The sequence below is a fragment of the Ochotona princeps genome, chromosome 5, assembly GCF_030435755.1.
Source record: "Ochotona princeps isolate mOchPri1 chromosome 5, mOchPri1.hap1, whole genome shotgun sequence".
NCBI lineage: Eukaryota > Metazoa > Chordata > Mammalia > Lagomorpha > Ochotonidae > Ochotona > Ochotona princeps.
The window spans coordinates 60,104,630-60,127,891 of NC_080836.1; the positions used below are offsets into that span (position 1 = coordinate 60,104,630).

At 38.1% G+C, this 23,262-nt stretch overlaps 1 long non-coding RNA gene across 1 annotated transcript in view; it reads left to right on the plus strand.

Annotated features, from left to right (window-relative positions):
- Window positions 1-23,262, plus strand: part of LOC131480382 (uncharacterized) — a 159,157-nt gene that overhangs the window by 127,403 nt on the left and 8,492 nt on the right. The window contains exon 3 of the long non-coding RNA XR_009245470.1: window positions 20,592-20,814. This is a non-coding gene — a long non-coding RNA (uncharacterized LOC131480382). The remainder of the gene's footprint in view (window positions 1-20,591; window positions 20,815-23,262) is intronic.

Below are 23,262 nucleotides of genomic sequence, written 5' to 3' on the forward strand. Positions count from 1 at the left end.
AAATCATCCTGTGGGGGCACAGAATGAAATGCAGAGGCCCAACATTTTAAATTTGTGTCTGCTTAAGTGTCTCTGTGACAGTGTGGCAAGGCTCCAAGTTTTAAGCACTCAATCATTGCATGTGGATTTCAAAAGATTCCAAGTCATAAATTATTGTTGCAATCAGAGCTGGTGAAAAGAAAAAAATATCCTAGGAGTTATTAATATGTAAATCTAGTAATCTGCAAAACAGAATGATCTCAGGTTAGGGTTTCTGAATTTATGCAATCTAATTTTGGACAAAAATGACATCACACTCCAACAGTTCTGCATATATTGGCAGCAAATCATATAATGTTTCTTTATAATTAGTACAGAAGGACAATGCTTAAAAAGAGCATAAGGCAAGAACACATGTGGCTTATATGCTTCACCCCAATGATCCACATGGCTTGGACTCAACATTCCCCAAATAGCACGTGTCATATGGCATGGTAAATAAAACAATACTGAGGGAGTTCATGCCTTTATGATTGGGGCCAAAGGATTCCTTAGGAATTGTTTTCTTCAATCTTTAGCAAACTTGCCATGCTTCCTCCCATTCTGGTGTAAGTAGAAATAGCAGTTTTTCTTATCTCTGTCAATGGTCCTGCTGTTTAGAGGGATGGTGTTGATAGCTGACAGCGCTTCTTGGAATTGCTCAAGAGCCATGCCTTAGCTACAGCTGGAATCAATCGTGAAATGTGTTACATGGCTAATCAGTTTACAATATGGATGTGAGATTTTTCTGCCATTACTCTGCTTCCAAGCTCTTAAAACAATCTGAGGTAACCTGAAATAATCAATTTGTGTTGAAGCACAGTCATATAGTTCTTGTGCTTGGCTAAAGTAATAAGTTGATGTGGTGAGCATGCTACATTAATCATTTTTATGTTTTCTTAATGTCACAGACACTGAGGGACATGCCACATTCCTTTTTCAAGCTGAAATGTGGTTGAAGTAAATATTAGTTCACCCAGACCCATTGAGTCCGATTATTGGCCCGAAAGTCAAGGACAAATTTCTGAATGAGTGTAACTTTCCCAAAGTATTGCTTTTATATATTTTGACTTTATTTGAATGAGTTGCTGTAAATGTGCCACATATGTAAGCTTATTTTTATGTAGCTATTTGTATTTAAAGTGAGTTATAGTTTGGTCTCTCTCTGAAGGTATCTCATGATTTTTAAAAATCAAGAAAATTAAAACTCTAAGAAGTCACTTAACTTGATTATTCAATGAGTTGGAGAAGTTCACGTGGATTAATCTGTTTGGAAAGTGTGTGTTGGTCTTGGAGTAGATGGATTGAATTTGAATAATTATCTCTCTTATTGATAAGTTGTCTACACAGAAGGGCACAATTTAAATTCTGAGCCTCACCTGCTTCTGAGGCTTAAGGTTAGTAGCATTAACATTTTTTAATCATTCTTTTTTAAGGATTTATTCATTTTTATTGCAAAGTCAGATATATAGAGGAGAAACAGAGAGGAAGATCTTCCATTCGATGATTTACTCCCCAAGCAGCCACAACAGCTGGAGTTGAGCCAATCTGAAGCCAGGAGCCCAGAGCCTCTTCCAGGTCTCCCACACCAGTGCAGGGTTCCAAGGCTTTGGGCTGTCCTCATCTGCTTTCCCAGGACACAAGCAGGGATCTAGATGGGAAGTGGGGCTGCCAGGATGAGAACTGGCATGCATATGGGATCCTGACACATTCAAGGCAAGGACTTTAGCTGCTAGGCTACCACGCCCATTCATTCTTTTATTTATTGAGCAAATATCCAGTGTTGGACACTACTACTGCTAGTGATCTGAAGATTGACTAACAGTAGTTCCTATAATCCAGGGACTCAGAACACTGACGTGAATGCAATTACAATAGGGATAGCACCAACATGGCAGGAAATTGAAAAGGCATATAACTCTAATTTGAGATAGTTTTTAAAAAATGAAGCAAGATTTAATTTTCTCTTCCACTCTTCCCCCAAATCAAGAAAAGATTGAAGAGGTATAGAAGCATGAAAGGGGATGGCTTATTTAGAGAATTATGAAGAAATGGTGTGATTGTTGTAGAATGTGGGGAATGGAGTGGGAAAAAACAGACTTCCTTTTGCCAGGGAAATCTTACAATTGTATCCATTGAATCCCGTAACACTTTGATGTTTATATTTTCAGAGATATCTAGCAGATTAAATCAGATTAAGTCATTTGTTTTAAGAACAGATTCCTCCATATTTATCTTTTCTCCTTCCTTCCTCTCTCTCTTCCTTCCTCCCCCTCTCCAGACCTCTTTCTTTTGATGTGTTAATAATCAATAGTGCTGCTGCTGCTGCTGCTGCTTTTTTTTAAACCAGTTACCCCAAACTTCCAGGTACGGGGAGAAGGCTCAGGCACACCAGGTTTTCTTCTCAGTCTTCCTTGTAAAGTGTCTAAGGGTAAGAGTTACATAGGCTAGCTGGCACTCTTTCTTTCCTTTTAAAACTGTTTATATTTATTTATTTATTTAGTTAGTTAGTTAGTTATTATGAGATAGGAGGAGGGTGAGGGATAGTGTGCATGTTTGTGTTGTGTGTGAGAGTGTGTGTATGTGTTACCAAAGGCTGGTTCACTCTGAATGTCTGTAATGGCTGGGGCTGGCCCAGGCCCAAACCAGGAATTAGGAATTAAATTGGACTGGATGGTAGGTAAGCGAGTGCTTGATTCATTACAGGCTTCCTCCCAGGACAGGAAACTAGAACTAGGACAGAGCCAGGGCTGGAACTCAGATGCTCTGATGAATTGGAGTGTGCATGTACACTAGTGTTTCGGTCATTAAGTCAAATGTCCATTCTCGTTCTTTTTTTTTTAACATTATTGGTCTGAACTGTTATAATTCTGTTAGCCAAACATACTGTTAGCAAAGTATTCTGTGATTTCTCTTTATAATATTTTTAGGTAGATAACTTTTAACTGCTTTCGTCAGCTTTTAGGTGGCAAAAAGGCTATTCACAGTTGTGTGACCCAGTGAAGATTAAATTTGATCTAGGTCTTAAAAGATAAATAGAAAGTGAACTTTCTATTCTGTTATAGTGCAGTGGGTTAAACTGTTACCTGCAATACTAGAATCCCATATCAGAGCACCAGTTGAAGTCTTGGCTACTCTGTTTCTGATGCAACTCCCTGCTGGTGTTCCTGAGAAATCAGTAAAATCAGAAATCAGTACTTGAACCCCTCTTATTCACATGGGAGACCTGCATGGAGTTCCTGGCTCCTGGCTCTTTTTTGGAAAGTGAACCAACAAAGAGAAGGTCTCTCTGTCTCTCTTTCTGTCGCTCTGCCTTTCAAATAAAACCCTAAAAAAGGATGTGGACATTTCAGATAGAGGGATCATCAAAGCAAAGAAGTTCAAGGTTTGGAATGTGAGGGAAGGAGTATGGTGTATCATGGAATTATTAAAAAACAAATCTTGATGACACAGCCAAACTATCATGCCTGGAATTATTCTCTAGGAAAGTGAACTCTAAAGGAGGCCGAAGGGAGAAGAATTGAGGATAGGGAATCTAGCTGCTGATATTTACATGGTGCACATATGATGAATAAGAAAGGTTTGGATTGTGTCTATGATTAAAAGAGAGATGGAGCGAGCGAGCGAGAGAGAATGATTTAAAGATAGATTCAGCAAATAGAATCAATGAACAAATAAGTGCCAAAAGAAGGGAAGATATTTAAAATTATTTCAGGCTTTAGTTCTGAGATGCCAGTTAATTCTAAAAATAGAAATGGGATCACAGAAGGAAGAAAGGAAGAGAATATTTCGAAGGGAATATGTGAGTTAAGTAGCTACATACATTTATTGTAAATAGGGATTGTAAGACTGCTTATAAAATTAGACATGTGAGTCAGAGGAAACAAAAAGCCTTCACTGATAATCTGACATGGGTGTTGGATGTCATAGTAGACTAGCATGACAGATGAATCATAATGACACACCTACACATGCACATTTATTTGGGAATTAAGCACAATAGTGTTCTAATGAGAGCATACTACAGCCATCCAAGGTAGCTTCTTCGTGCTAGCCTGTATTCATTTCCCCAGGTCTTTGTGAGTAATCTCAATCTAATTCCAACCAAAAAGAGGATCTCTGTCTTTTCACTCCTCTGTGACAGCTGGGAAAGATTATTATTGGTTTTGAACCCAGATAGCTTCTGTGTAAGTCATCCTCTTTCTAAACTCCCAGAATTAATCTTTCCCAGACTGACAATAATTCTGCTGTCTTCATTTCTCAAACTCATGTGGGTTTGCAACACTTCAGATAACTTATAACTAGGTTAAAAAAGGAATGGAGATACTCCTTCAGGCTTCTCCTGTTTCCTGTGTTCTGTCAAATCAATATTCTCCACACAACTAAGCAGGCACAGATGGCGCACATTCCCTCAGTGACAGAATCGCGCAGCAATGTCAAAGGCATTTACGTCCTGAGGAGGGATGCTTTGTGATGAAAAGTTTCCCACCATGTGTGCTGAAGATGACAGAAAACTGAAGCCCCAGTAACAATCCATGTCCAGTTAGGTTAAACTTTAATTACATGAATCATCTAGAAACAAACTCAGGTACTTTATTGCCAATTCTCCAAGGACCCTCTACCGGAGTGTTAGGCTGTTTCCCTTGAAGTTGTCTGTGATGATGATGAGCTAGCATTCAAGAATGGACATGTATTCTAAAATTAAGGCTGTGTATTTTCAGCTGCTGTAGTGAAATGGGAAAATGGAAAGTTACTAATAAAAAATAGGCATTAATTTGGGTAACATGAATGTAACCTGTAAGTTTGTTTCTCTTAACCTTTATTTTATGTATTACTGAATTGAATTTTGTCTTTTTAAAATTTTATCAACATGACTGTAAATATTTTGCCTAAATAACATAAATTTAAGCATTTAAGCCTTGTCCCACTGTCCATTTACTTTTCTACATTAAAGACAGACAGTGTTAGCCTTTTTAAACTGTTTTTATGATTTAGCACTTTTGAAGAAATTAGCACTTAGATTTTAGTCTCAATTCTGGCATTGACCACCTGTTTATTCTTTGCCAACGCCCTTATTTTTTTTAATCTCAGATTCCTGATATATAAAGAACAAGGATAACTTAACAAAAACCTCTTCCATTCCTGATATTCTAATTTGAGATCTGCTCAGATGAATGTACTAGACAGATAATGATATGAATATAAAATATCAATATATAAGATTTATTTGTCTTTCAGTAAAGTTTTGGTCTAAAATAGAAAATTTAAGAATGTGAATTTTTTTTTTAGCTTTACTGAAGATGACATGGTGTTTACCTTAATACCTGAACTAGAAGCACATCCACGTGCATTCTATATAATGTTTACACATAATATACATTTTTCACAAATGTTTACATTTCCAGTACAGAGGTTGTATCCTTTGAGTATCTCCATTAGTAGTTGAACTGCATTATTAAATGGAACACATTTCAATTTCATGTATTTATTCAGTGAGCATGTTGACTTTTCCATCCTACGTATGTTTGAATTATTAAGGGGGATCGAGAAATAAAGTAGCAGATCTTTAAGTCCCTAGACATCAAAGAAGGCTAGCAAAATATTGGTCACCAACTGATTTATTTAAAACTCTTTTGGAATGTATCACTGTTCTGCCCCAATCACTCCAAGCCCCTCTGCCACTAACAGTGTGAATGTGTTTTGATATCTTCAAAACTCACCTAGCTCATTGAATCACATAATAAATTTTATCAAAGCTGAAACTTAAAACAGGAGTATGAGTAACAACATGAATATTTTTATTATATAAAATCAACTTTCATTGAAGTCTATGAACTTTGACAATATATTTATGCAAAATTTTATAGTCTTCTCTGGCTTACTTTTCGAATACTTTAAGTTATAATTTACATAGAGTAAAATTCACATTTTTTAGTCAAGATATTGACAATTTCCGTTACCATCCTCCTCTGTCTTCCCCATGTTTCTTGTATATAAATGTGTATATATCTAAACATTTTTATTTATAAGTATATAGTCACTTTCACTACATCCTCTAGCCCCTCATAAAAGCTGATGTATTTTCTTCTGCCAAGAATGTTGTTCTGTGAATAAAATCATACAATAAATTATAGCCTTTTTTTGTTTAGATTCCTTCATTTGGTAACATGAAAGTGATTTTTTTATCTTTGATGTTGTATTAGTGATATCTTTAAGTATATCTTCCATCAAGTGAGTGTTCCCTCACTCGTTGTGCATACTCATTTCTTAACTGAAGTGCTTTTTGCCAGCTTTTAGTTTTGGAGATTGCTAATGAAGCAACAGCCGGTGCTGTGCCAATCCGAAGCCGGGAACCGGGAACCTCTTCCGGGTCTCCCACACGGGTGCAGTGTCCCAAATCTTTGGGCCGTCCTTGACTGCTTTCCCAGGCCACAAGCATATCATTACCTTAATTGAGTTTCAGATGCTTAGCTGACCAACTGTAATAGAATGTCAGTCCACAATTTGCATAATATCTTCCATCAAGTGAGTGTTCCCTCACTCGTTGTGAATACTCATTTCTTAACTGAAGTGCTTTTTGCCAGCTTTTAGTTTTGGAGATTGCTAATGAAGCCTATATAAACATTTATATCCTTGTTCTTGTGTAGTGTTATATTTTCAGTTCTCTTGTTTGATATCCAAGAATGTGATTTCTGGTAATATAGTGAGCTTGTGTTTAATTGAGCCAGAATCTTCTATAGGATTATTATTTTTTTAAGATTTATTTATTTTATTACAGTCAGATATACAGAGAGGAGGAGAGATAGAGAGGAAGATCTTCCGTCCAATGATTCACTACCCAAGTGAGCCGCAACGGGCCGGTGTGCGCCGATCCGAAGCCAGGAACCAGGAACCTCTTCCGGGTCTCCCACACGGGTGCAGGGTCCCAATGCATTGGGCCATCCTCGACTGCTTTCCCAGGCCACAAGCAGTGGAGCTGGATGGGATTAGAACCGGCGCCCATATGGGATCCCGGGGTGTTCAAGGCGAGGACTTTAGCCGCTAGGCCACGCCGCTGGGCCCTTCTATAGGATTATATCATCTTAGATTATGACAAGTAATATATAAATTCCAATTGTTACACATAATTGATAAAAATGATAGTATCATTTTAAAAAGCCATTCTAATAGGTAGATAGTACATCTCATTGTAGTTTTAATTTATATGTCCCTAAAGTCAAATGGATTTACGGTTTTTTAATGTCTGCTTGTCATTTGCATACCTTCTTTGGAGAATTATCTATTCAGTGTAAAGTTTCAACCAGAATTTATCTATTTTAAAAGGATATGCAATTTTTCTGTACCATTTGTTGAAAAAGGCTTTTATATCAACACATTTGTCAAAATTTAATTAACCATTGAAGTGAGGGCTTATTTCTGGAGGTGTATTCTGTTCTATGTATCAGTGTGTCCTTCCCACAATAACACTCTATCTTGTTTTCTGTACCTTCATAGTGGGTCTAGAAATAAGGTAGTGTGACCAATATCCTCTGTCTAATTCCTCAAATAGTTTTGACTATTCTTATTTTGATTTTGTAGGAAAAATTATGTATCTGCTTAAAATGATTATAGAGAGAGGGAGAACAGGGGAGAGAGAGGGGAAGCAGAGAGGTGGAGCTCTTTATGTACTGGCTCATTATTCAAACGTCAGCAGGAGCCATGACGAGGCCATGCAACCAGGAACTCCATGCAGATCTCCCACGTGGATGGGAAGAACTCAAGTCCTTGGGTCACCAACCACTGCTTCCCAGATGCATTACTGGGAAGCCAGTGTGGAAGAGGAGTACCTGGAATTCAGACCAGGCACTCCAGTAGGCGATGTGGAAGTTGCAAGTAGCAGCTCAGTCTGCACTTTCACAACTCCTTCCTCATTTCTACTTTTTCACATATGTCAGAGAATCAGCTTGCTGATTTCTAGAAAGAAGTGATGGTGGGGGTAGGGATTAGGTTGGGATTTTGACTGGAATTGTTTTCAGCCTAGAGATACACAGTATTTTATTCATTATCAGCTGATGGACATTTAGATAATTTCAAGTTTTTAATGGCTAAGGATCATACTATTATGAGCATCAATTGAAATTTTACATGAACATATATTTTTCTTATTAGAAAAACTGGATCAAATGACAAATCCGTGCTTAAGCTTTTAAGAACTCCTACCAGTTCTCCAAAGCACTTGCTTTAATTTGTAAATGAGCATGATTTCATACATGAGGATAGTAATATCTCTGTACTCTCACTGACACTGCAATTACAGCCTTGCAGCATTCAGTGATCTGTCATGAGGGCAAGATCTGGACTTCTCTGATGGTTTAGGATATGGAACACTTTTTCATGTACTTGCTGTGGCACTATGTATAATTTATCTGGAGAAATGACTACATCCATTATTTTTTCTGCATTCTTTAGAGTGGATATGGAGTTGTCAATGCAGTTTGTTGAAAAGATGGTTACTTCCTCCCATTGAATTGTTCTGGCTCTATCGCTGGAAATCAGTCAGTCATAAATACAAGTTCATTTCTGGACTCTCAATTCCACTTATCTGTACCATGTGGTCTTTGTCTTTTATTCTATTGATAATATATCATTACCTTAATTGAGTTTCAGATGCTTAGCTGACCAACTGTAATAGAATGTCAATCCACAATTTGCATAATTTTGTGTTTAGAGATTAAGTATAGAGGAGGAAAATGCCCTAAAAGAGAAGCTTCTATTCTCATGTTATATATAAGGAGTCTATGGCTTTCAAGTTTAATGGAGGAAACAAGTATCACTTCAAGACAAAGAAGAAATCTAGAAATCTATGTTCCCAAACACACACACATTATAATATGATCTCTTCAATATGATGATTTGCTGAAAGCAAGAATGAAACAAACCACCTAACATTTCTTATAAATCTAGTTTGAGTGTATTAATTTAGATCTCAGAACTTAGGGGACCATTGTTTATTGGTTACTTTCTATTCTTTAAGAATAGCATTATACAAAGTACTCGTCTTCCTGTAGATTAGGGAACTCACCATGGTTTAGTGTAGGAGAATTTGCAGCTGAACTGCAGCAATTAAGAAAATGCCAGTCATACAAGTAAGACACAGGCAGAATACTTACTTTGAAAGCAGCATGAACAGAGTTCCTTCTCTGTCAGGACACTGAAGAATCTGCAACATCTAGCTTGCCCACTCCCAGACTAAAGGGGATACCTTTTCTGCCTCTGTTCTGAAATTCAGAAGACATATTAGGCAGTTGAAGGTTGGGATGAGAGAAGTATCCAAAGATGTCTACCACAGTACATGGAATAATTTGGTTGTTTCTCTCTCAAAGTGATCTCACGTTGTATTATACTGAAGACAAAGTCCCCTTTTAATTCATTTATCCTTTTAGACAACTATGAGCTATATTGGGGAAGGTGAAAATCGCTAAAGCAGGTAATTTCTGATTTTATAGTGGGATAATCAAAGTTTGTGTATCTGGGCTACTGGACTGTGACATAGCTGCAGAGTAAGAGCTGACTTACATCTGTGAGGCCAATGAGAACTATTAAAGAGATGACTAAAGAGATTGGAATTTCCACAAGGAGCTTGTTATCCCTCCCCATCAGTGTCGCTGAGCCTTTTCTGGTTCTGGTCTTCCATATCTCTGGGAAACTATGCTGTGACCTATTCTTGAATCTGTTGGGTTGTAAATCTCTATTGCACGTGTGTCTTGGAGCGGTTAAAACTATATGTGTCTTCATGACTAAAACTTCACTTTCAGCATCACTTGCAAATGCCAATCCTCCTAATAACAGCCATCAACAGATATTTGGCTTTATGTGTCTGTGTTTTGCATCACATGGATCATTCCCTCTTAGCTTTGCCTGGGGCACAAGTGCTGTTCTGGACCCTGTGTTGTCTGAAGATGACCACACCATCTAAGTCTAGGACTCTTCTTTCTATGACATTTACTTTTCTATATTCCTCAGGAGTTGGGGTGGTGCAGATGGAGAATTTGGGGAGATGTTTGTTAAAGAATATAAATTTCAGTCAGATAGTAGGCCTAAATTCAAGAGACCTATTTTATGGCATAATGCTTATAATCAATAGCAATAAATTATAGACCTAAGAAATCAATAAAAAAAAAACCTGAAGCTAAAAAAAGAAAAAAAATTGGTGGCTTGTTTGGAGCATAAGAAAGAAGAAAAACAGAAGCAAGGAGGGAAAGAAGTCGCTTTCCTGGAATGCGAGTAAATCCTGTGACTAAAACGGATATGGGGTTTTGTGACTTCCAAAATTTGATGATTGAAAAAACTTGATGATTAAGAGAAAAAGCTTTAGGAAAAGCCAGGAAGTCAACTACCTTGAAGTTACTGTCCTGGGGAGATAATTTGGAGGGATTATATAGAAAGAGAAAGAAAAGAGGAAGAGAGAGAGAGAGAGAGAGAGAGAGAGAGAGAGAGAGAGAGAGAGAGAGAGAGAGAGAGGGGAGATGGAAAGGGAGGGGAGGGAAAACAGTTTGAGTCCTCCTGCAGACAGTCAGTTCAAGTGTGAGGGAGGGAGCCTTCGGATGGCCAATGTGCCGCTTTCGCTGTGTGCCAAGGAGAGCCCAGACAGAGTGCAGCAGAGGCAAGGGAGCCCTCTCAGCTCTGTCACGTTTGCTACCCTGCAGAAGTTAATAAGCATAACACGTGACTGTTGTATGCTTCTGTAGTTTCTGGCAACTTGTTGTACAGCATAGATAACTTGAAACAGATGATCATGTGACCTAGGGACAGCCAAAATACAGAAATGGGAGGTGGTTTCCTGTGAGATGCTTGTGTCTTCAAGAAAATTAGATTTTTCTCTTTCTGAAATGTTAACTGAAAATACAAAGAAACACAGCATTGGGAACAGCGGCATAAAGACATTGAAGGAGAAAAGCCAGTGACTGGAGCTCGGAACTCTAACCCCTAGTGAGCTAATGAGTAATAATAAGCAGAGCAGGATGTAAGGTCATTAATTGGCAGTGACAAAGGACAGAGAAAAGTTCACTAAGTATAATGAAAGAAGGAAATGGCAAAAAGTAAGGGTGCTAGAACAAAGGCTTCACTGAGTAGAAGCTCCACACTAGTAAACAGATTTTTTTTCAGATATTTTTAAGGAATTGTCATCACAGCTTTTGTGGCTTCATATTCTCCCATGAAGTCCAGCTGAAGGTCAGTAATTCTTGCTCTAATTTTAAAATCTAGTCTTGCCTAAGAACACTGTTGTTTAACAGAATTTTTCTTTGTTACTAGAGAAGGTCTTGCTGACAGCCATGCTCTTAGCATTTAGTTTACAGTGAGAACAACTGTGTGTTGGGTCTCGTGATGAGATGAAGAACTGGGTAGACAGCTCCCTGTTTCCATGCCCACACCTTCCTCTTCTTTTTTGCAAGGTTCTGGCACTTGACATCTTTTGCAACTAAGTTAATACATTGCTTCATAACTGTGATCCCCAAACTCTCAACTCCGTAAGGACATGGACTGTCTTTTATTTGGTGTTACATTACCAGAAGCTAGTTAAGGGAAAAGCTCTCAGGCAGGTTGGAAGTCTAGTTTGCTCAGAGTTGTAATGTCTGGGATTTTGAATTCCCTCAGTGTCACAGCATATAACCAGGAGGAGTGTTTTATGTCTTTTGTACCTGTTTTTTCTTTGTCCAGGGAGAAAGGCAGGCATAGAACCAGCCTCTTTAGAGCAGTTCCGGTGACATGGAGAACAAAACTGCAAAAGTGAGCATTTTTTAAAATCTGGCAGGCTCCCTGACACAGTGGAGTGTACCATCCATGTCATGGTACTCTGAAGCTGGGCCCCCCACAAGGTGTCCCTGTCTTCAGCGTGGCTGGCATTGGGCACAGGGTGTCTGTTCACAGGTGAGTTCTTGGATTCCTCACCTGTGCCTTTCTGTCCTTGGCATCTTTTCTTCCAGTCACTGTCGCCCACATGACAGCCTTGCACTAGCATGAGTGTAATTCCAGAAAACCTATTTAAGACATAATTGCAAGCTACCCAAGTGCTACAAGGTTTCCCTAGGCAAAAGACATGGATCCAGTGCTGTAGAGATCACAGCTGAGCTTTGGTGAATTCTTTCTTTTCATTTTTTCTGTGTTCATTTTCATGATGAGTGCAAACATTTCTCTTAGGAGGAAGCATTCTCTGGACTTCTCCAACTGATTTGCTTTCTTTGGGAGAATATTTTTTGCCTATTACACAACATTGCTAGCACTTCTATGCTATTTTTTTATCTACTTTTTATTTTTAAACACTCTTTAAGCTTTTATTCTTTTTCGTGATTAATAGATCATATTTTAACAAGGAAAGACAAAAGCAAAAAAGGGAGCCATAATTTAACATGCCAAATTGGTACAGAATTACCCCAACATCCTTTGCAAACTTTATTTTTTTTATTAATTACATTGTATTATGTGACACAGTTTCATAGGCTGTAGGATTCCCCCAACCCCTTTCTGTACCCTCCCCCCCATGGTGGATTCCTCCACCTTGGTGCAGTATTACAGTTCAAATTCAGTCAAGATTTTTCATTGCTAGCATAGAGTCCAGCAGATAAATTCAATGGTTTCTTGGGGAGATCATCTCTGGTCTGAAGGCAGAGCTGGCAAATATCATCCCGATCAATTAAAAGCCACAACATAACAGCAACAACAATTTACAACATTATGGAATTAATTGACATGGTATTGAGTAACCAATATGTTACAAGATGCAAGTTCTTAACCACATCCTGTGACTGCTTCATTGACATTTCAATTTTAGTTTATACACAGAACTGGCTGCTATACACCTTAAAGTGGCTATAGGGTACTATTCAACTGTCTCGTGTCTATTTTCATTTTAGTATTTAGCAGTTTATAGTGTTGAAGTATAATTTTGCTGAACTTGGCAGATTGGCAGATTTTAGGATAGTCTAACCTGGCTTATAACTCTAACAAGGCATATGTCAACAGTTGCAGTGCAGAATAGTTTTAGGAGGCATGTGCAGAGAAATCTTTAATACCTTAGTGAGGAGTAACTAATCTTTGTGTCCTATAGTAAGGTATGTGTGAGTCCACGCTGACCATTTCCTGTCTGGTACTAAGCTTTCCTTGTTGTTTTCTGTCTATTTATTCGTGTGTGTGTGTGTGTGTGTGTGTGTGTGTGTTGGGGTGAGAGGCTCCAGAGCGACCCTGATGGTCATTGCAGGAGAGGGTGGGGATCCAAAGTTAGAACTAAGTAAGGACCAGAGAAAACTCCTCTCCCTAGTTCTGAAGGAAGCTTACTTTCTGTGGACCACTCAGGGCTCCTGGCTGTTGCTCTGATGACCTTGGATCCTGCGAGGAAGAATTTGGACTTCTTCCATCCATGTTGTAGATCCAAATGGGGTGGATGACCTCAGAGTTCTTGGCCTCCGAAGGCACTCCAATTCCCCTGTGGTTTCCTTGGCAGTTGGGATGTAGTGCTTGGTGCCCATACTGATAGTCCTCCATGCTTGGGATACAAGCGTTCTGCTGTCCACCTGCTCCACTCTGGGGTCTCCCCCCTTTGTGCATATGACCTTCTGTTAAGAGGTTGTCAGGATCGCTCTTGATTCCCCCTGTATGTCTTTGTAGTTTTACTATTGTCTAATGCTGATTCGAGTCTGTTGTCTATGAGTTACCTGTTATGTTCCTGATAGGTTATACTTTACGTCTTCCTCACACATTCTAAGGAGATGGAAGATTTCTCTGCTATCCTGCCCCATTTCCGAGTAGTATAGGGTCTTAAAAGTATATTAGGCTTTACAGTTCTTTGATGTAGATCATAAGCAGTCTGACTCACATTGATTGTTGGTTCATTGGTTACTTCACAATATCTTATTGCATGAGATACAGGCTGTTTGGAATTGAAATAATATTACAATTTACAGGTACTGCTTTTCGAATTGACATCATTTCATCTTAAATTAAGGCAAACATGTGGTATCTAACCTTTTGAGATTGGCTCATTTCCCTTAACATAATGGTTTCTAGTTGGGCCCATTTGGCCACAAAGAACTGCACTGCATTTTTTTAAATAGCTGAGTAGTATTCCATGGAGTAAATGAACCAAAGCTTTCTTATCCAGTCTTCTGTTGATGGGCATTTCGGTTGCTTCCAAGTTTTTGCAATTATTGATTCTACACATGTCCAACAATTTCATTGGGAATCCATCTTTTGTCTGGATGCAGGGATGCATGTTCCATTGTACCCCCATGTCTATATATGATAGACCCCAGTATTTCATCACTATACATTACCTTAAGTGAGAAGCATGAAACAAGGTCAACAGCCATATAAGTTAGAACAGCCACATCAACAACAACCACATAAAAAACAAATTATAGCACCTTGAAAAAATAATGCGCCACTTTGTAGCCAACACATGAGTGACAAAAAGGAAACACAGCAGTCTCTTGGGAAAAATGATGCCATCGTATACTTCATGAGCACGTGATGAATTCAACTAAAGATATTTTTTATCTATTTGTTATATGCCAGAATCGGTCTATAACTAGGTTTACTCTTGGGAATTGGCGCCTGCAGATCCAGGTAAGTGCACTTGTCCTCTCTAAGGCCTGTCACTGCCACCTCTACCAACCAGGCCTTGTTTATGTAATGGAAGATAGAAAAAGTAAAACCTTTCAGCATTTTATCATTACAATCCCCAAGTGTTCTATGCTGCGCAGATGGCTGTACTGCAGAATGAGGAGTGTTTTCACCTGTTTCATGCTGCTATAACAAAATAACCAAGGCAAAATTACTTGGACATCTGCCAAGTGCCCCTCACTTACAAACTTACAGGGAACCAGTTGCATTCAGAAGAGAGAGAAAAATCAGTTTGTGAGAGAGGAAACAAGAGATCAGGCAAGGAACAGGTTAGCTCTTTCCATAACATGCTCTCTCAGAAACTAAACAATTACTATACCAGATCTATTTCTTGGAAACAGTATTAGCTTATTCTAGAGGGTGGGCCCAAGGATCATATTACCTCCCACTAGGCCCTGCCTCTTAAAAGTTCTACTGCCTCAGTACCACCTCTTTGGGAACTAAGACTCTAGAGCATATCTGTTGGGAATCAGATCATATCCAGGCTATAGCAAGAAGTTACATACAAACAGGACTGTTATGACAACGCAACTCCCTTGGATGAGGATTCTGGATCCTTTTAGTACAAAGCAAGAGAAGCAGCTTGTGCTATAAACTTACACAAGTCCCATGGTGCCTTGGGGGCACTAATTCCTCTTCTGTTGGGTAAAGGTGTTTAATGTAATTGTACCTCTCTGTGGAATATTTACTATGAAAAATGTCAAACACACAAAAAAATCAGTAAACATGGGGTAATTGACATCCACATACATACCATCTGGGTTCAGCAACCACGAATGTTTTCCCATGTAACTTTACCAAGCTTTTTAAAAGTGAATTATAGACATCAAGACATTGCTTCCTTAAACATTTAATCTTGTGTATTAAGAAACTGAAGATGTTTTCCTATATTTCCACAAGCCCATTCATGGCATGATTCTAGAGTCCTTCCAGCTCTGGAAGTCTTAAACTTAGTTTTCACTGAAGACATAGGAGAAGACAGAACAGAGACAGGTATGTGAAGTACACACAACTTCAACTTTGAATCTTCTCATATATACTGATTACTTGAACAGCCATTGCATTACAATAGCTCAAGGAAAAACTATCTTAGCTGTGATTAGTTAAGACCACTGAGGTATTTTTTCCTTAGGGTTCAACCCCACCCTGCCCCTATACACACAAACACACTTGCCACATGTTTTGGGGACTTCATTTTTAAAAGACCAAATTATTGATTTTGCTTGCGATTACTGCTTTGCTTGGTTAGGTTATGGCTTGCTCTCAGGGGATACTAATAACTCCTATGATTACTATGACCATCAGTGGCCACAAATGTTAGGACAACGTGACCATGATCTGGTGCCAAGTTCCTGAAGTATGAGAGGAATGTAGGAAACATGGATGAGAATGAATGAAATCACAGTTAATCTGGGGAATCCATTCAGATAGTGAATGTGTAACTTGGAAAGCTGAGGATTCGGCTTTCCTGCATGCCTAATCAAAATACAAGTTCTTTCCTATCAGACATGCATTGGCTAACACAGATTACACAGTTAAATATAAGACATGGATTAGTCTGGGAGTGGGTAAAAAGAGCCATTGATCCTAATTATTAGAAAATCAATTGTACTACACTCTGAATGTCTCATCTTTTTTCCTGAATGTTTCATTTTTTACATGTAATATATTATGCCACATGTTAAAAATGCTTTACCTGAGGAAGTCCAGCGGCTTCAGAGAAACTATCAATGACTCTGTGAAATGGCAAACATGAATAGATGAAGTGAATGTGCAAAATGTTGTCCATTGTCAAATCCAGGCAGTGAGTATATCAATATTCTGCACTTGAAAATTGAAAAACATTACTCTGCGAGGTTTGTTTGCTTGGCAGGAGAGGAAGTTGGTACACATAAATCAATAAGTTGATGAATAAAAAAAATAGACAAAGAATTTAATGACATACTCATATTGCCTTGGACCAAAAAAGTTGCACTTAAAATGCATTTGATTTGCTCTTGTGCACATTTTTTCTTTTCTATTTATTTAGTTTATTATTCCATGGTTCAATTCTGTAAACTCTGGGATTTCCCTTCCCCCTCCACAAGTCTCTGCCCCCACCGTTTTCCCCCGTATCAATACAGTGTAGTATAGCCCTTCACAGTTGAAAGTCCACAGTTCTGCTATTGAGGTGTATCATTACACTTAAACAATGGCAGAGAGTCCAGTATCCTATTGTCAAGATCCATTCAATGCTTCGATTGGGAGTCCAACTTTAATTCACAAATAGACATGCACACTGCATTGTATCTTAACATCTGTATGTGATAGTCTCTACGTCATAGTTACTCTACACTCCCTGAAAAGAAAAGCCATAAAAATACAACACAGAGAAAAATATAAAACTTACAACAACATGAAATTAAATAACATGCTACTGAATGACCAATGTGTTGCTAAAGAACTAAAAAAGAAAATCAAAGATCTTACTAAAGCAAACTATTATTGTGTGACGTGTGTGTCAGTGAGGAAATTAATAAGAAAAACAAAAACGGGTCTGGCGCGGAGCTTAGTGGCTAAAATCCTTGCCTTGCATGCATTGAGATCCCATAGGAGCGCCGGTGTTGGTCCCGGCTGCCCCACTTCCCATCCAGCTCCCTGATGAGTGGACAGCCCAAGGCCTTGGGACCGTGCACTCATGTGGGAGACCTGGAGGAAGCTCCTGGCTCCTGGCTTCGGTTCGGCACTGCTCTGGCTGTAGCAGTCACTTCGGAAGTGAATCATCGGACAGAAGACCTTCCTCTCTGTCTCTCCTTCTCTCTATATATCTGACTTTGCAAAAAAATAATTATTTAAGGAAAGCTTTTTTGAATGATTATGTACATTTTAAATGTAGCTTAATTTAAAAAATGTTCATAATTGCTAATCACAGCAACATCCAAATATCATTGGAATGGTAGGTGTTGGTGGAACAAAGCATGCAAAGCACAGAAGACTGGCAGAAACTTGTAGTTAAAAACTCCCCTACATCATTCCACAACGGGGTTTAGAAGCCCTGAGATCAAAATAAATAAAACACTTTTTAAAGCAATCAGTTAAAGAAATAACAGTTCAGACATAAAAAAGCAAAATCTAACATATCTATTTTCTCTTTGATACTGCAAAATCATTGTTTAAAAGAATATGCATGAAAAAATTTTGTAAAATGGAGTTATATCAAGTGCACAATTTAAAATAGGCAATATTTTATTTTTATATTTTGCTTGTATTAAATTGGATTTTTATGGTTTGTTGTGGTTTTTCTTACTTAAAATAATATTAACTGTCTTGTCTAGTTTTGAAAGTGTAATTTTTGATCCCAAAGAAGGCTGCACAATTCTATACACTACAAGTACGAGAAATGATCACTGTTAGTCACTCTAGTTTTTATACAGTATTCAAACAGAAAACTGATGCTTCTGTTTTTCAAGATGATTTTTTCTAGATTTTCACTTAATAACAAAATGAATGTGATGCTCTAAATTCAAATATTTAAATATTTTAATGAGGAAATTGAAACTTAGAAATATGGCAATTTCCCCCAAATGAGATATGAGGCACCAAGAGTGTAGTGGTCAGGATCCAGGGCCCCAGCATTCTGGCCCTATTCTTTATTATAATATTATGATTTCTCTTTAGTAAACAAACAGTGATCTAAAGTAAGATATTGAAAATATAATTATGATGACAGGATTCTGTCAAGTATATTCCATTAATTTACCCAGGCATATCAACGATTAATATTTACCAAACAGTCGATAAAAGTTGGGGATTCTGGACTGCATGGTCACAGTGGCAGGATTCAGGACTGATACTGGATATGTTAGAGTTGATGGCCCTTGCATGTATCAGAGATGTCACAGGGAAGGACTGTGCCTCTTGTGATCCATTGTGTTGTGTGTCCCTACACATTCCTTGGGGAGAATGAAGGAGGCTGTGCTGGCACCACCAACAATCCCAAAAGATTTCCACTACTTAAGCTGATTGTGTCCCACTTTCCATTCTTACTCTAATTTGTGGAATGAAAACGTTAACAATGTCTGGATTCTCCACTGTGTTAGTAGGGGTCCTCCATAGAAACAGAACCCATGTATTCACATATTTGCTTGTAAGTGTGGTTACTTAAAAAAAAAGTAACAAAAATGGAATTAAAAGATATTTTTATTTTGGTGGAAAATCTTGAAATACGTGCACTGTCTTTCATAACATGAATTTACCATGAACATATTGAAATCCTTTGTATGCATGGATTTCAAAATCTTTTGTACTGAAATGCCATTGTGTGTGTGTGTGTGTGTGTGTGTGTGTGTGTGTGTCTGTGTGTTTGTGCATCTCAGTGTGCGTGTGTGTGTGTGTAGGGGAGAGCTTGATTGACTTCTGATTCTAATGAATTGTCTCAGGTGAGTGAAGTCTGAGACTTCCCACAATACACAGTTTGAAGACCTGAGAGTCAGAAAAGTGGAGACTTTATTCATGGTTATGTTCTCCCATTGCTCATTAACTACCCAGAATGTGGCTGTGTATTCTTCAAAATCAAACCTTGTAACACTGATGATTGGTAACACAGTCTAAGCTGGCAAACAAAAACATCCACACTTATTTTCATTTTTAAAAGGATTTTATTTTACTGGAAAGGCATATAGACAGAGAAGGAGATACAAAGAGAAAGGTCTTCCATCTGCTGATTCACTCCCCAAATGGCTGCAACAGCCAGTCCATATACTTAAGCAGACCTAGGAAACATTGTATTTCCTGGAACTCAGTGTTTTGTAAAGACATATTCCTAAAACAATTTAACTCTCTAACTTGTAAGTTTGAAAGTGGGTTACCAAGTAACAATTTAACCGAATCAGAGCATGATTTTAGAATGGATGCCAGGTTGCTTGCTTCATCCATCCTAAAATTAATATTTTCTGTTACTAGGGATTCTCAAAGAATTGTACAACTGAAAATTTGTTTAAAGTGGTATCACAAATGAGTGGTTTCTAATTATATATGTAGAGTTAAACCAGAAGTTTGATAAATTTGCATAGTTCTGCAAAATTGAATGTGTTGGAAAGTTCCTGTGAGAATGTCTTCTTAATTTTCACCTTGTATTTTAGCACATGTTGGGTTATTGTGATGTAGAGCAACATTTTACATGGGGGATTACACTTAAAGCAGTGCTTTAGCATGTGTACATGCTTTTAGTTACCATTTGATGGTGCTGAGATGTATTCAAGCAGTAATTAGGAGAAAGACAGCTTGAGGCACCTAAATGATGTAGTTCCAATTGGCCCTGTCTAAGCACATTCTTTTGGAAAATTAGTGTAAGAATCAGCTTTGTTTTGTGACTATGCTTTTCTAATTAAAGAAAGCAATGCTCACCAGAATTTTAGTGTGGAATAGGAGAGAAAGAGCTAACCATTTCACCATAAGTGCCTTTAATTTTCTGGTGGTTTTATTTCGGTTTCTTTTTAGTTGCCGGTAGGGTGTGGTTATTATTTTCTCATAGTGGTATTACATGTGTTTGGCTTCTGACTCTAGAGGACATACACTCCCATGGAACCTGTGTGGTACTTTGTTTTTAGTGTCGAAACCCAGAAAACATGTTCTGGCCCTGTTGGACTTCCCAGAGTTACTCCCTGCTTTCTTTTCTTCATAGTCACTGGGCAGAATCTTATCTGGAAGTTAAGCAAGAGGTTACAGGAATCTAAAACAAGGAAATCAAAACTCTGCCTAAGATGCGAAAAGTCTGAGGGTAGAAAAAAAAGGGGGGGTAGGAGGAACAGATTCAGTACAATTTTCAGAATATACCATTCTTTTGTCCTAACCCTAACATTATTTTGCTTGGAGTCTTCATGTTCTGGGTGTGGTATGTCCGAAGTATTCCTCAGTCCATTCTTCCTATTCTTTTCCAGGGAGTCACAGACTGAAGCCTGAGCTCTGCTGGCACCCAAGGCAGGCTCATGCAGGAGGGCACAATGTCAACATTGTTTAATCTTTGCCAATGTGGTATGGCAGGATCTCAGCTATATGGAAGAGCTTAGTACTAAATTAGTGAAGCTTCATTTCCTCCCAGCACCTCACCAACAAGCAGACAGTTTTCGCCTCCTGGAAGGAGATGGCCATTTGGTCTAGTAGGTAAGATGTCTGTGTTCTCTATTGTAGTACCTGGGTTTGTGTCCCTGTTTCAAATCAATGACTTCAGCTTCCTCTTACTATGGTTTCTGGGAGACAGCAATGATGCCTCAAATGATTGGGTGCCTGCCATCTATGCAAGAATCTGTAACAATCTCCCAACTCCCAGCTTTGCTTGCTGTGAACATTCAGGGAGTGAATTAATATCCATCTCTGTGTGTCTGTTTAAAAAATGAATAGGTAGGTAGATAAAATTTAGATGTCAGGCTGTACAAATTCTCTATAATAACCCATAGATTTTCTTACCTCATTAACACAGCATTTTTTTTACTGTGCTTTAAGCAAAGTGAACTGATTTTTTCAAATTCCTTGTCTGTCAAAATAAGCATAAGGTTTTCAAGTTATTTATAATTGGAAACTTTGGGTAGAGAAACTATAGTATTTGAGTAAAGGGTGGTAAAAGGTAAAACAGATGTAAAACAGATGTAGCCCTCAATTTCTTGCCAAAATAAATCAGAACCTCAGCTTGTGATTCAGACAATGGACATCCTACACAGATGTGTGTAGGCTGACAGAGTTTTCTGTGTAGCTGGACAGTTTTTAGAATGTGAGATTCTACTTTCCAAAATGCAACCCAGCTCAATTCCCAAAGCAAAAGTCTCTACCCAGGGACACTTGGGAATGAAAATGACTTTGAGATTCATGCATCAAGTGGAAACAACATAATTTGAAACTTTTAAGACAGTGTCCTAAGGAAGAACAGAATTTCATCACTTAATATGCGACCTTATAAAATCTACTAAAACTTAAGTTGGGTTTCAGTTAAGCAAAAAGCACTTGGGTTGAAATACCAGTATTCAACATAACAATGAATTGAAATAAATCACAGATTGTATAGAAGGGGGGGGCTTTAAATCTCAGAATAATGTTGAAAGGAGCAAGAATCGAGCAAGAATCAGTTCTTAATAAGGATGGTCATAGAGCTTTTACAGTATGTGATGTTAACACCCCTCAGGCTGGGAGGCAAGTTTGATGTGATAGAACACATTTAACTTTATGTCATGGGGATTTTAAATGTTTTACTTCTTATCCATTATGGTTAAACAAGAATAGAAAGTGTTACTTTGTAATCCATTGGATTTTTCGGAGGATCTGTGAATGGTTAATAAAGGGTTCCTGTCTCCTCTAAACTTTAATAGAGTGTACCCTTCTTTCTTTTTCCTTTCTTTTTTTTTTTGTAATTTTTACTTTCGTGATTAGGTTCCATTGGGTCAGGGATTTATCTTTCCATCCTCCATATTACTGGTCCTGCCCCCACCCCCACAGTTTACCCCAGTATTATTCCAATAGTATAGTCCTTCAGTAACAGTCACATGTCCATCATTCTTCTGTTTAAGTGTGTCATAACATTGTAGGTATAGACAATAGTAGAGAGTCTAGCATCCTATTGTCAAGATATATTTAACAGTTTCATTGGGAATCCATCATTTATTTCGGTGCAAGGATGCATACTGCAATGTATCTTCACTTGTAGGAGAGATTTGCTCAATGTTCATATTTTCATGAAGGACCATGCTTTAACATTAGAAAAAAAAAACTACCTAAGAGGAAAGCCACTCACAGGATGCAAATCAATTTATCTGATCCAACAACGAACTTCTCAAACCAGGAAAGCTTTGCAAATAGTGAAGTTTAAAGCAAGTTCTGTGTTCATGCCTTCAAACAACTGTTAATACTAAAGTTCCAGCAATATAGCCCCCGTGTGGAAGGGTATTTGAAAATTCCAAGCTATTTTTTTTATTAAATATCCCCCTTTTACAATTTAAAAACTTTTTAAAAAGGATTTATTTGATTATTGCTGGAAAGGCAGATTAGATTTATGGTGAGAAGGGGAGATGGAGAGAAAGATCTTTCATCTGCCAGTTCTTTCCCCAAATGGCTACAACTGGAATTGAGCTGATCCGAATTCAGTATCGCCTTCCAGGTCTCCCATGTGGGTGTAGGGTCCTAAGGTTTTGGGCCATTCTCCACTGCTTTTCCAGGCCACAAGCATGGAGCTACACCAAAAGTGGAACAGCCAAAATATGAATTATTGCCCATACAGAATCCTGGCACCTGCAAGGTGAGGATCAAGCCAATTAGGCCATCACAGTTTGCCCTACAATTTGAAAACTTTAAGTATCCCTGGAAGCAAACTATAGGTTGTATTGCATTACACATTACTCCCAGATATTGAATGATGACATGGGCATAGGAAACAAGTAAAAAATATAGAGCTCAACCTGATGGTAAAATAACACAGAGACAATACAGAGTAATTACATTTACTTAATTTTAGCTCAGTAATAGTATTGAGCTCATGAGCCAAGATAGCATGCAAAGCATTATGTTCCAGGTGAGACAAAAAATAAAAACCGAACTGTACTTGGAATAGTTGATTAATGTACTACT